This window comes from Lathamus discolor, chromosome 3, assembly GCF_037157495.1.
Source record: "Lathamus discolor isolate bLatDis1 chromosome 3, bLatDis1.hap1, whole genome shotgun sequence".
NCBI classification, from domain to species: Eukaryota; Metazoa; Chordata; class Aves; order Psittaciformes; family Psittacidae; genus Lathamus; species Lathamus discolor.
In genome coordinates this window covers 29,254,623-29,267,168 of record NC_088886.1, presented here as the reverse complement: position 1 = coordinate 29,267,168, position 12,546 = coordinate 29,254,623, and the positions used below count along the sequence as shown (strand labels likewise).

The following is a 12,546-nucleotide window of genomic DNA, read 5'->3' as shown; positions in this document are numbered from 1 at the left end:
GAGACTTTTTTGCTGAAAATGTCTCCAGTGATTTTATATGCCGAACTGCTTAGAAAACAGCTCAGGGCTGAGCCCTGCAACAGCCCTGCACACCAAGCAGCCCCTCATTCCTCAGTGGAAGGCTGCTGGCCCCCAGACCTGTGTCCTAATAATTCCCACAGCCATGAGGTGCAGCCCCTGGACTCTGCAAAACGGCTGCAGACCCTGACCAGGAGCCAGCAGGCTGGGTAAGAGGGGCAGCATCCTTCAGAGGTAGCTACAGACTTTATGTGCTGAGCACTCCGGCTTTTTAGGGGTCACAGAGACGATTAACAGCAGCGCTGTACCCACTGCTGGATCATGCAGGACTCTTGAAACAATCTGGGGAGTCCATTGCAAGGGCTAAAGTTGAAGGAGGTTTGCTATGATGAGTCCGACCTTTTTAAACAGGGAAAGGAGGAGAAAGCAGTGTTAAGCCACTCCATTTGATCACGGAGCCCTCTCCTCCGGGCTCCAAGGAAATTGCTAACTCAAATTAATGGCTTATTCAGGAATGAACACAGAATTAAAACATCTTTCTCTTGTAGGATGTTAAGAAACCCCATGTGCTGAATCATTAGATGGTGCACTGACTTTCTCTTCCCTAAAGGGTAGCAAAATAATACACTGTGCTCTCACTGACCCAAATAAAACTGCATACCATGAAATCATCAAAAAATTCACCATCTTGGATACAAGTTAAGAACAGAGTACCAGGCTGAGGCCAAATTCAGCTGATCTCCCTTGACTTCTACTCCCCTAACTCCGCAAGCCATTCTGAAACACACACTCCTGCAACAGCATGTAACACGTGTCCATGGCACATGTATCACAATTCATACTGCTGTTCAGACAGCAACCTCTTACACTCCCCACAATTTCCCCCTTCCTGCAAGCTCTGCTCTTATCACAGCTTAGCAGATTACTCACATCCATTTTGGAGATTGGTGTCTAAGGCAAGACTAGCAGGGCTGAGGACACTTCTGGCTGAGATCCATGCGGCTGGGCAGTTGCTCCAGCCTCTCCAGATGTTATGATGGTACATGGCAGCTACCCCATGGGAGCAGGAGGTCAGCAAGAAACAAGCAACCTCCCCAAAGGAGGCAAGTGATCACCTTGCTGGCCATACGTGGTCCCTAACCAGAGTCCTCCCAAGTGAGCTACCCTGGTTTGCGGAACTGAAGGAGGAACTAGGAACTACTCAAAGCCGTTTTTCTGAGACAGGTTTTCTGAAGTTTTCCTGCTAGAATATCAGGCAGTGCCTCTGAGGTGAAAGGTACAGCAAGTATAGCAGGCACAACTGTACCTGGTCCTGTGCTTTAAGAAATGGGCACCACGCTGAAGAACTACAGAAGAAACACAAAAGAAAGTACAAGTTGGGCAACAGTGTGACCTTGGCCACTTTCAGCAATAATTCTGATCAGGACAAACTCAGGAGTGCCTAAGCCTCTTGTTTGGCAGCAATCAGCAAGTGGGCTTTGGCCTTGCAATAACTGATCATCTTTGCTTACAGCTCACCTGGGCTCAGGGTCCCCAGCACCACTCGGGGCTGCGCCATATCAACTCCAGGGGAAGGGAAGGAAGGAAAAGGGCTGGGAAGGAAAACAGCCTTGTTTGGACAGGCTGCCAGGGAAAGCTGTGGGGCAATCAGGTATGAGAGGATGACCTTTCCACTATCAGAGGGGACAGTGTCCCATGGAACCTACCTACCCAAAAAAGGAAAGATCACAGTTCCGAAGATAACGGGTTTTCTGTTATTTTAACCCTTCTTTGTCTGCTTATGGTATTCCAGACAAATAAAACACACCCTGCTTGACAGTCTCAGCTGCCTCTGCTACCCACCAGTGCCAGCAAGGCCTGTGTAACAGGAACTATGCACAGCTTAACCATATGGGGCAGTACTGTCAGGCAAGAGCATACTACTGTCACAGTGACAAGAGGACCCTACTCAGAGAAATGTCAGGGTCAGGCTGTCACATGGAGACACATGTAACTAAAGGTCTGTCACAGCAACCACAGCTCAAGGCAAGCCATGCTATCACAGGTGCACAAAACCATACCCTTGTGTAGATCTGCCCTGCTGATGTACCATCATGGCCAGCCAGAAGGGAAAGAGGAGACCTGGGATTGTCACCCAGGCCAGGAGTTCCTACAGACCCTGAATGAGCAGCCAAACTCTGGCTGTGCAACCACTGACTTGGTGGTATTTTGTCGTTGCAGGGAGCACAGAGCCCCCAGGCAAAACCCAGCACTGAAAGAGAGCAAGTAAGACAGGGAGAGAAGGACTAGCTGACTGCTGCCAGGAGGCACAGTTGGATGCAGAGACTGCAAGCTTCCTACTGAACTTGAAAAGGTTGTGCACACCCACTTGGTATCATGCAGCTGGGTCCTGTCTGCCACTGGAGCTGCAGGAGAACTCCGCTGACCACCCTCAGGCACATGCTTACTTCTGCACAGCCATGCTCAGCTGCAGAGGCACTTATGCTCCCCAGCACCTCAGTGCTTTGGAAGGTCTGCTACACAGATTTTTCCTCTCATGCCAAAGCTAATCTATGAGGCATCTGCTGCCACAGATCTCAAAGAACAAAACTCAAGTGTCCTTTCCCAGCACATCCTATACTGCTCCTTCTCTCTGGTTTCATCTTCTCCAGCAGCCACCCTTTCCTATTGCTTTTGTTCACTAAGCACAAAACCTCTGGTTACTTCCGAATTTAAGAAGATTGCGGGACAAGGCTGGGGGCAGGAGAGATGTCAGAAGCTGATCGACCACTTCATCATCCCTTCTATCTGACAACTGCTACAGCAATGTCATGAGACATCTGGAGCCTCCCAGATATACAAAGCCCTACAAAACAAGCAGACTTTTGCAATTGTCCCTCTGGCACAGCTTTAACTCTTAACCAATTTGACAACATTGCTCCAACACCACATGCTGCTTTGAAGCTCCTTCTTTTGTGTGTCAGTGCTCCCTGTCAGAATGCAAAGGCTTGCTGCAAAGCCGGCAAACAAACTAATGCCAAGACAAAAGGCACCGCTCTTCAAAATACCAGATTTTATGCCTGCAGGGGCAATGGGAGACTAGGGTTTCTAACACAAATGTAAGTGCAGGGTGACCCCATCATGAGGAAGGCTCACCAGATCGAGGGATCTTCACCACTGAATGTAAGAGATCATTTCATTTTACAAGACACTGCTGGGCTTCTCAGGGAGAGGAGGGGGAGAGGAAATTTCCCAGTGCTGTACTGCAGTGCGATTTGGCTTGCACTGCCCCCTTCAGCTGTGTAGCCCTGGAGCTCACACGCTAATAAAGATCCCTTTCCACTTCAATAGCTTTGCACATAAAGAAACGTTCAGCATGGTGTGTGTGTGTGAACTCAATGGGAAAGGGAGCTGGAACATAGCCATGTTGAGAACAGAGTGCTGCCTACCAGGCGAGCCCCATCAATAATTGAGATGTCAGAGGCACAGGGAGGTGCATGAATAGGAGCTGTCAAAAGGAGTAATTGGGATCTGTGTGGATATAGCGACAGATAGGCTTGCTTGCCACCAGACGCAATTGCAATACACCCAAACAGAAGACGAGCAGGGCACAGAAATTCAAACGGGCTGGGGCAGGCTGTTTGATGGGCAGGACATCATTGCCTCCATGGAGGGCAGTATCACACCAAAGGTACCAAGCAGGTGTGGGTACGCTATGCCCTGACTGGTCAACAGAGCAAAGGAATGTACTCACATGGAGTGGCACATAATGCCACCTCCTTGAGGAAAGTCATCTCCTGCCTACAGTGGGCACTGCGCACTGAGGACTGTGTACACATAACATTTGTTTGTGCAGTGGCTCCACTCTTCGGATTAGGGACATCCTCCCTAAATCCAGCAGAAGATGCAGCTGGCTGACAGTGGGATGTTCCTTGCTCCTCCTTGTTCTTCCGACACGCTTCACCTGCACCAAAGGGTTCCCACACACCCCCCTGACAGTGGTGAGCAGACACCAAACCAGCACACACAGACATGAGATAAGAGCCAAAGCAGAAGGGACCAGGGCAGCTGCCCTTCAGAGCACCAACAACTCTGTGCTGCCTGATCCCCGCAGGCATCCAATGCCCTGCTCAGGCAGATAGGCCTTGGTGGGGGGTGTTGGGGAAGCTGCCTACATCTGGGTCTTCCTCCACCAAGGGCAGCAAGAGGATTTTCAGGAGCAGTGCTTAATACTGTCATAGACCTCCAGGCTTGCCTGGGCTTCAGTGCAGCCAGCAGCTGTCTTCGTTTTAAAGAAAGTTTCAGACCTGCAGCAACTAGGGGCTCAGTCATGCAATAAAGTCTGGTAGCTCCAACAAGGAGAGAGCCTGAGGAGCAGGCTTCCGGCTGCTGAAATGCTGCCAGTACCTATACTGACTTGACTGGGCAAATTCTGCATGCCCCTTGAGTAAATGGCTTGGCTTGGATCCCCCCATTCCCAGCCTTGGCTCCAAGCTGCAAACCTCCGTCATCAGACAAAATGTTTTCTCTACACATGCACTGTGTCAGAGGTATTATTGGTTCAGCTGAGTAACCAGGTCAAAGATTTCAGATGTCCCAATTCTGGGGCAATGTAAGGGCATGCTTCAGCCAGCCTTGGTCATAACCCTTCAAGGTAATTTCACCAATGTGGTGGGGTATTCAAGCAGAAAGAGTTCACCCAGGGCAAGGAGGAGATGCAGAACATGAGCCTCCAAGACAAAAACCAGGGGGCTGGATTGAAAGATTACACTGAAAACAGTGTCCTGAAAGGCAGGGGCTCTTTTCTACCCTTGGTACTCACTCACAGTTTTAACCCCGTTTGCATGGAAGTCCAAAAAGACTGGTATCAACTCCCTCTTGGAATAAAGACTCCTCTCTCCAGCAAGCTCTAGAAAGCTTTTTAAGAATAAACTTAGTCATCAAGCAGATTTTTATGCCTTGACCAAGCTTCGGGTTTGACCCGAAAAAAAAAAAAAATTGCCCTGAAGTCCTGACACTCACTTTTAAAACCACAAAAAACGAGCCATGCTCCAGTAACGTAATCACAGAGTTTTCTGGCACCTCGTCCCTTAAAAATACATCCATCTGCCTCCACACAGGCCATCAAACTCAATCTTGTTCACAATGGATTTCCCAATTCCTGCGTGCTGGAAGCACTGCAGCAGCGCTGGCTGCGCTGGCTGGACGAGCCCTTACAGAAGCGCAGGCTGCAAACCTCACAGCTGTGTTTTCACTTAAAGAAGCTGCTCTTGAGACCGAAGCACTTCTTCCACGAGCTTTTCTATTTGTGCTGCATTTCAAAATTGCTGGAGAAAGACTCTGGGTAGAGGCTGAAGAACATGTGGTAAGGACAGGATGGGGATAATAAAGGAGAGACCAAAAGTCCTACAGTGGAAAAAGAGCAAAGACAAGGAAATTTGCTACCAGCTCAACTAGTTATCTCTCACACTGGGTTGGGGTGGTCCCTCCCTTTTGGCTTTCCAGATGGTGAATATTTGGCCAATCTCAGCACCTGGTTACAGACTGCTATTGCTACTGGTCAGAAGTCCTGAACTGGTCTTACACTGGCACCATCTCACCCATTGCCTCCTCTGTTGAACTCCTTCTCCTTATTCTTACACATACATTTTCCAGATGAAGGTTTAAATTCTCTAGGAGGCTCCTGAAGCTGTCCCTGCTGCCCTGTGTCCCCCAGAACAGCTAATCCTCATGAGACAGACAAAAGCAGAGAGGTAAAATCAGCTGTCCCATAAGCCTGCTCTTCAGGGAAAGGGTGCTTGGAAGGGGACATCACTGGCAGCTGCTCTTCTACCCTTCCATTGTCACCGCTCCTGAGACATCTCCGCCTCCAAACTGAAACGCAGAGCAGGCACAGGAAGGAAACAGCAAGGAACATGCTGGGCAGCCAGTATGCTCCACCACCAGCTAACCTGCACACCCTGGAGCTTCTGGGTGTGAGATTATGTTGCATTATTAGTATTATTTATTTATTATTATAATACTACTATTATTACTAGTATAATATTTTACTTTACTTCAGTTATTAAACTGTTCTTCCCTCAACCCACAGGTTTTACCTTTTTCTGATTCTCCTCCTCCATCCCACTGGAGCAGGGGAAAGGGAATGAGCAGGTGCTTGGAACTTGGTTGTCAGCTGGGGTTAAACCATGACAGACCTCCTCTCCATTCCTGCTTTATCTTCCAGTTTAGAGTTCTCCTGTGCAGAAGGGTTCTCTCTTACTTGGAACAATATAACATAGCATCTTGAGTTTTACTTCTTTGCCACCCAAGCTGCACACCTCTCTTATACCTCTTCCCTCTCACGACATTAGTCAGCAAACTACCTCTGTTAACATGCTACAAGATCCACGCATGTGGCTAAAGAACAATGCCAACCCAAAACTCAGTCCAGCCTAAGAAAAGGAGCTGAAACTCATCTGGGGTATTACTCTGCTCCCACTGTACATTTCCAATTTACAATCCCATAGTGTACTCTGATGTTATTCCTCTGCTGCTGCTTGCATTACACAATTGCATACAATGCATGCAAATCCAGTGAATCCCTGGCATGGGAAGATGGAAGATAGCAGATATCTTTTCCCCCTACTTAAACTAATCTCCCAAGGCAGGGGTTCCCAGCCTGGTTCCCAAAGACACCATAGGCTATTAGTAAATTATCCCACAGGCTGCAGCAGGTCTTGCTCTTCAGAGTTCTCCTCCAGGATACAAGGACCCTGGGGTCCTCCCATGACAGGAGTGAAGTTCCCTAGCACACACAAAGGCTGCTCTGTTGCTGTCTAGTGGCCCCCAAAACCTCTGCTACAGGTAGGTGGGTGCTACAGCAAACCCAGGAAGAAGCATGGCTGGATCCTTTGCAAAGACATGCAGATCCTGTGTCCTGGGTTCAGCAGTAGCAGTCATTTTTTCTCCTTCTTAGTAGCTGGTGCAGCGCTGTGTTTTGACTTTCAGCCTGGGAACAGCGCTGATAACACCGATGTTTTTAGTTGTTGCTAAGTAATGTTTACTCTGACTAAGGACTTTGTGAGTCTCATGCTCTGCCAGGGACAAGGGGAAGCCGGAAGGAAGCAGAGACAGGACACCTGACCCAAGCTAGCCAAAGAGGTATTCCATACCACAGCACGTCATGCCCAGGGAGGTAACTGGGAGTTACCCAGAAGGGCACGGGCTCTCTTTGGCAGGGGGGTTGAACTCGTTCGGCAGGTAGTATTGTATTCTCTTCCCTTGTTATTTCCCTTATCATTATTATCATTGGTGGTAGCACTAGTGGTTTGTGTTATACCTTAGTTACCGGGCTGTTCTTCTCTCAACCCATGGGAGTTACATTCTCTCGATTCTCCTCCTCACCCCTCCGGGAATGGGGAGTGGTGGTGGGGGGGAAGGAAAGAAAGACGGAGAAAAGGGTGGGGGAGTGAGTGAATGAGCTGTGTGGCTGGGTTTAAACCATGACATCCTGTCACCAAAATGACAAGCTGGCATCATACCCATGGCTTTTATTCCACTGCTGCAAGTCAAAGCTGAAGAGCCTTTCGGGAAAGATGGGGCAGGAGACAACTTTCACCACTTGGCAAAAATATAAACTGCAAATGAGTTTATTTTAAAGCATTCACACTTGCCTGCATGGGAGGTTTCAAACACAATCCATGAAGAAATGGATCCAGATTTATGCAGAAGGAAGAGCCAAATACTTGCATTCACTTTATAATTCACAAACTGCATGAGCTCATTCTCTAGATGCATCATTAGGAAACCACAGGACTAAAATACGGATTATACAATTGCAAAGGGTTTATATTGGTGGATTAAAAATACCTTCTTCAGAAGTCAATGAATTGTGGCACTGCACTGCATGCTGTAGACCACTAGGGAACTGGCAATGAAGTTACAAGTATTTTCTAGACATACATCAATTTAAAATAAAAGCAAAACATCCTTAGGAAATGCCACATAAAAAACTGTGACACTAACAAGATACATGCCAAATTTCACTGTTTAGCCATTTTCTATCACTCAGAGCCTGCCTCCCAACCTCTCTTTAAAGCACTCCAGGCTCTTGCGCTTCTCCCAGCCCTGGCAGTACTCTAACAAAAGACAGCTTCCCTGATTCCACCTTCTGCAATATCAAAGCCTTCACAGGCTGGGTTTTATCAGCCTCAATAGGGATGATAGGTTTTGGGCTGCAGAAAATTCTTGCATTTTGAAGACTAATGATGACTACAGGCTTTAAGGGAAATGGGGGAACAGTTGGATCCTGCCCAGTCCCAAAGGCCTCTTCTTCATGTGGGAGATATGGAAATTCACTTGGGAAAGCAGGAATTTGGGAGAGAAGGCTGATCAAGTAGGCTGTTAAGAGGCTAGACTGCCACCAGGAATTTGAAACAACCCCAGAAACAACTAGGGAAGCAGGACTGACACTTCTCAAAGCAATCAGAGCTACTGGCAAGTGAAGTTTCCCTTTCCATGATGAAGCTGATGGCTGGAGGGCAGCACTCAGACATCACATACCTTATCATAGTTAAAATTCTCCAGGAGAGACCAGAGGCCAAAAGCCAGAGGCCAAAGGAGCAGCACAGGGACCTGTACCTGGAGTGAAGAGAAACACACAAGACCAAGGTCTGCTGCATGAGAAGAGAAATGTGAAAAGCAGATGCTGACACTGCACTGTCAAAGCCCATGGGCACCAGCAGCTTGTGCAGAGCCCAGAGAAGGGGAGCATGACAACAACACCAGCAGCACCTGCCACAGACACCCAGGACTGAGAGAGACCTGGGACCAGCCAGAAAGTTCACTGTACACAGGGGCTAGCAAAGCAGTAAATACATCAACCTCTCTGAAAACCCTAGAGCAAACAGACCAAGTGAGTTAAAGTAACCATGAAAAAAAGAAAACATGTCTCACTATTAACAAGGAGAGAAACTTTAAGGGTACAGCTGATGTAAAACTTTCCCTAAGATGACAAGTGTCAGCAGCCAAACAGACAGGGATTTCTGTGCAGCTGCAGTGCCTGCAGCCTGCTGGCTGGTCCTACCCAGGACCTGACAGGTTCTACAGGACCAATACCAGCTTTTGTGCAGCTTGGGTGGTATGGAAGTCCATATACATGCCATCTTGATCCGATGAACAAAAACAAAGCCTGATCAGAGAGGGATCACTAAGGCATTTCTGTCCCAAAATGGTATGTGAGAGACTAAAAGAGTTAAGCAAATGGTGTGTTCCACATCTGCTTTAGAAGAAAAGTGACACAACCAAGTTGAAACCCTCTCTAAACTCACTGCATGCTATGTTGTTATTAGAGGGTACTACAGGTCATTATCCCCACCTGCTGCTATTTCAGACACCTGACAGTCATGTCTAAAAACAGGTCTCAACTTACTGACCCTAGGTTTAAGCGGACTGAAGTTTAGCTTCACGCTTGGCCCTACTGTTTTGTGAGAGCCTGCAGTCAGTAGCGAACAGCAATGCAAAAGTCGGTGGCTCCCAAAGAGAAGGTGGATCCACCACTGATGGATGCACAGCTCTGCTAAGGAACATAGCACCATAAAGAAAACACAGCATGAGGTTCGAAGGCGGTTTCTTCAATGGAAAGGAAAATGAGAACACCAACAATGGTAAACGTTCATTTGATGAAAAGCAAAGGGACAAACAGCCCTTCACAAAGTGCTGGATGGATTCTGGAAGCTGCCCCAGCCTCACACCAGTGATGGAGCACAGGGCAGTGGTTACTTGAAGGATGGAACACTGCACTGTTTTCAAATGGCTCAAGTCACAGGAAAGCCAAGGTAAGAGCTGTGGGTGTAGATGTGTCTGTGCACGTGGCAGGAGGAAAAATGGTTTGGTACCTTTTACTGAACCTGGCTATAGCACAACTTTCCCTCCACCCCCATGAACCTTGGAGGATGCTGATACACAGTTTACAAATCAACCTAATTCGTGTCTTCCCTATGACTATTTTGAGTTTTCCCATAATATGCCCAGTCTTTGTCATTGCTGTTGGGAGGATACAAGGAGCCAAGGACAGATCAAACAGAGCAAATCCTATTTTCTTAAGTTTGTTAATGCTAACTGCTTCCCCTGCTAAGCCACTAATGGAGCTTTGAGAACCCAGGAGCACACATTAATTCAGCACCCAGGTACTGCCTCATGCCTGGAGGGATTTCTGTAGAGCTGCACTGGAAGACAGATGAAAGCTTGTAATGCTCTCCATACAAGAGATAAACCTATTAAAATATGAACAGCCCCTGTGCTGAAGTGATAAGAGCTCTGCCAGGTAACAAGGGAGATCACAACAGTATTTCTAGGTTTAGTTATATCTGCAAGCCATTAAACTAGAGCTGGGACTATGAAGATGCAGAATACCCTGATCATACCACCCTGATCTCAGGCTGACAGCCATACCATTCTCCCCAATCTTTTGGGGTGCTGCTACAAAATACCTGGCAGTCCCAAAGTCCAGCTAACTTGAGCTTTGCTCATTCTCTGGGGACAATCTGGATTCTCTTGCAGCTTGTTACAACCTGCCAGGACTGCAAGCAGCTCAGCTGTGTCCTTTGCCAAACCTCCACCAGACACTGTTAGTAGCATGGGATGGGAAAGCATCTTCTGCCACATGCATTCAGCCCCCTGCCTTCCACAGAGCATCTTCTCCACACCATAAAACGTCATAAAATGCCACACAGCGTCCTGCCATGGCAATGCCAGCTACCTCCTCCCAAGGCAGATGTGGGCTTTGTGCCATCACCTCCTCTCCCTTACTTAACCAAATCTTGCGGCACGTCTAATCACAGTTGTTTGGTGCATGAGCAGGAGATCCAAAGCTTTCCAAGGACATCCCTGTCCCTTCCCATGAGCAGTAAGAGCTGCTGCTGCTAGCGCAACTGTCAGGCTCCCCTGGGAAGGGGCTGGCTGTGGCTCAGTTGAATTCCTTTGGCAGCAACCTGCTCCTGCTCACACTTTCCCAGGGACCTTGCAGCTACTCTGTCATAGAAAAAGAAGGAAGAAGGAGCAGACAGGGGCCAGGCGACTTGTCCCAGTGAGCCCAGAGCCCGCTGGCAGTGGGACAGGCACCCTGCCCTCAGGCTAACCCATGGCCAGCTGTCTTTGTCTCACTCTGACACAGCTTCACTTCACTGGGGAAGCGATTTATGCATGTAGATGCTTCAGAAAGGGCTCTGGCAAGGTTCACTCTGAGAAGGTGAGGTGTAACATGTAAAGTATTTTTCTAGGGCAAAGTTGATGTTGGAGCCCATGGCAGTGCTGTCGATCCCTAGGTTGGAGTGCAGGGGGTAGGGTCAGTGATCTCCTTCCAGCATTTTAACAGCAGTCTGTTTATAACCCTCTATTCCACACAGTTATTCAACATATGTAAGGGGCTCGACATGGTTTATGTTCGGTAGCTGTGGTTTCCAAGCAGTACTGCATTTCTTCAAGATGAAGATACATACTATTTTAAAACAATTTTTAAAACCAGTCACAAATCTGCAATCTTTTACGTCACTCCTCCTTCCTCCTATCAAACCCAAACCATAACACAGTCACGGAAGATCAGCAAGCTCATGTGTGAGAACTCGGCTGCAAGAAACTTGTGTGTGCGATGGAAACCTAAAGCTGTAATTCAGTTAAATTGGTACAAGCTATGTTTAAGGTTTCAAAGACATCTGGGATGTAGTCCACTGTTTAGAGTTGTGGGTACCAGCACGCTGTACACAGAGAAGGAGAATCTAAGAGCTGAACTAGAGCATGAGGTATTTCTTTAACAATCTGTCTCAGCAAGTGCAAGGAAATTAAAAGGTTTCCTGCCCCTGGGAGTTCAGCGTACTAGCAACCTGATCACGTATCATCCTAAAATCTCATCACTGCCTTGCTAGGGCTGACCCCATCCACTCCTAAAGCAAGTCACAACACAACTGAACTTCTGTTTCCCATTTTTAACATATGCCTCTGTGGCAGAGTCAGCTAGGGCAGGGAAGTCTTAGAAAAATCATTAGAAACCATCCTTAAAAGAGAGTCTGTGAAGCACCGCTCCCTAGAAATGCCTGCCTTCTGCGGAGCATGGCAGCTCTTGCAGTGCTTTCTGATTTTGCAGTAGTTTTGCATAAATCACACTTTCCAGACTTGTTGGGTTAATTTTGTCCAGTCAGTACTGGAACTGGAGTTGTCTGTACCAAAGCAGTAAGTTTTAAAGAAAAACAACACCATGTTTTACAGAGACAGTCAAGTTCTTAAAATGAGTTATTTAGTCCAACAATATTAAAAGGAGACACACCGCTTTCTCAGTCATTTTTCCACTCGTAGTATTTTGTTTTGGGTCTTTTAGACCCATGAGCCTAATTCCTTAAATTATGGAAAAGCTGGAAGAAAAAGATCACAGGGACAAAGGATCAGCCCCTTTAGAACATCTACTGCGCTCACTCACCCTTTGGAGAGGGTGCAGCGCTTGCTGTTGAGATCATTTTTTAAACATATACTCTGAAAGTAAATAAATAAATAAAAGTATTTCCAGGGATCAGTATT

The 12,546-nt window shown here is 47.5% G+C and overlaps 1 protein-coding gene across 3 annotated transcripts in view; it reads right to left on the bottom strand.

Annotated features, from left to right (window-relative positions):
• Positions 1-12,546, bottom strand: part of DIS3L2 (DIS3 like 3'-5' exoribonuclease 2) — a 212,993-nt gene that overhangs the window by 42,656 nt on the left and 157,791 nt on the right. The gene's annotated exons all lie outside the window — the stretch shown is intronic.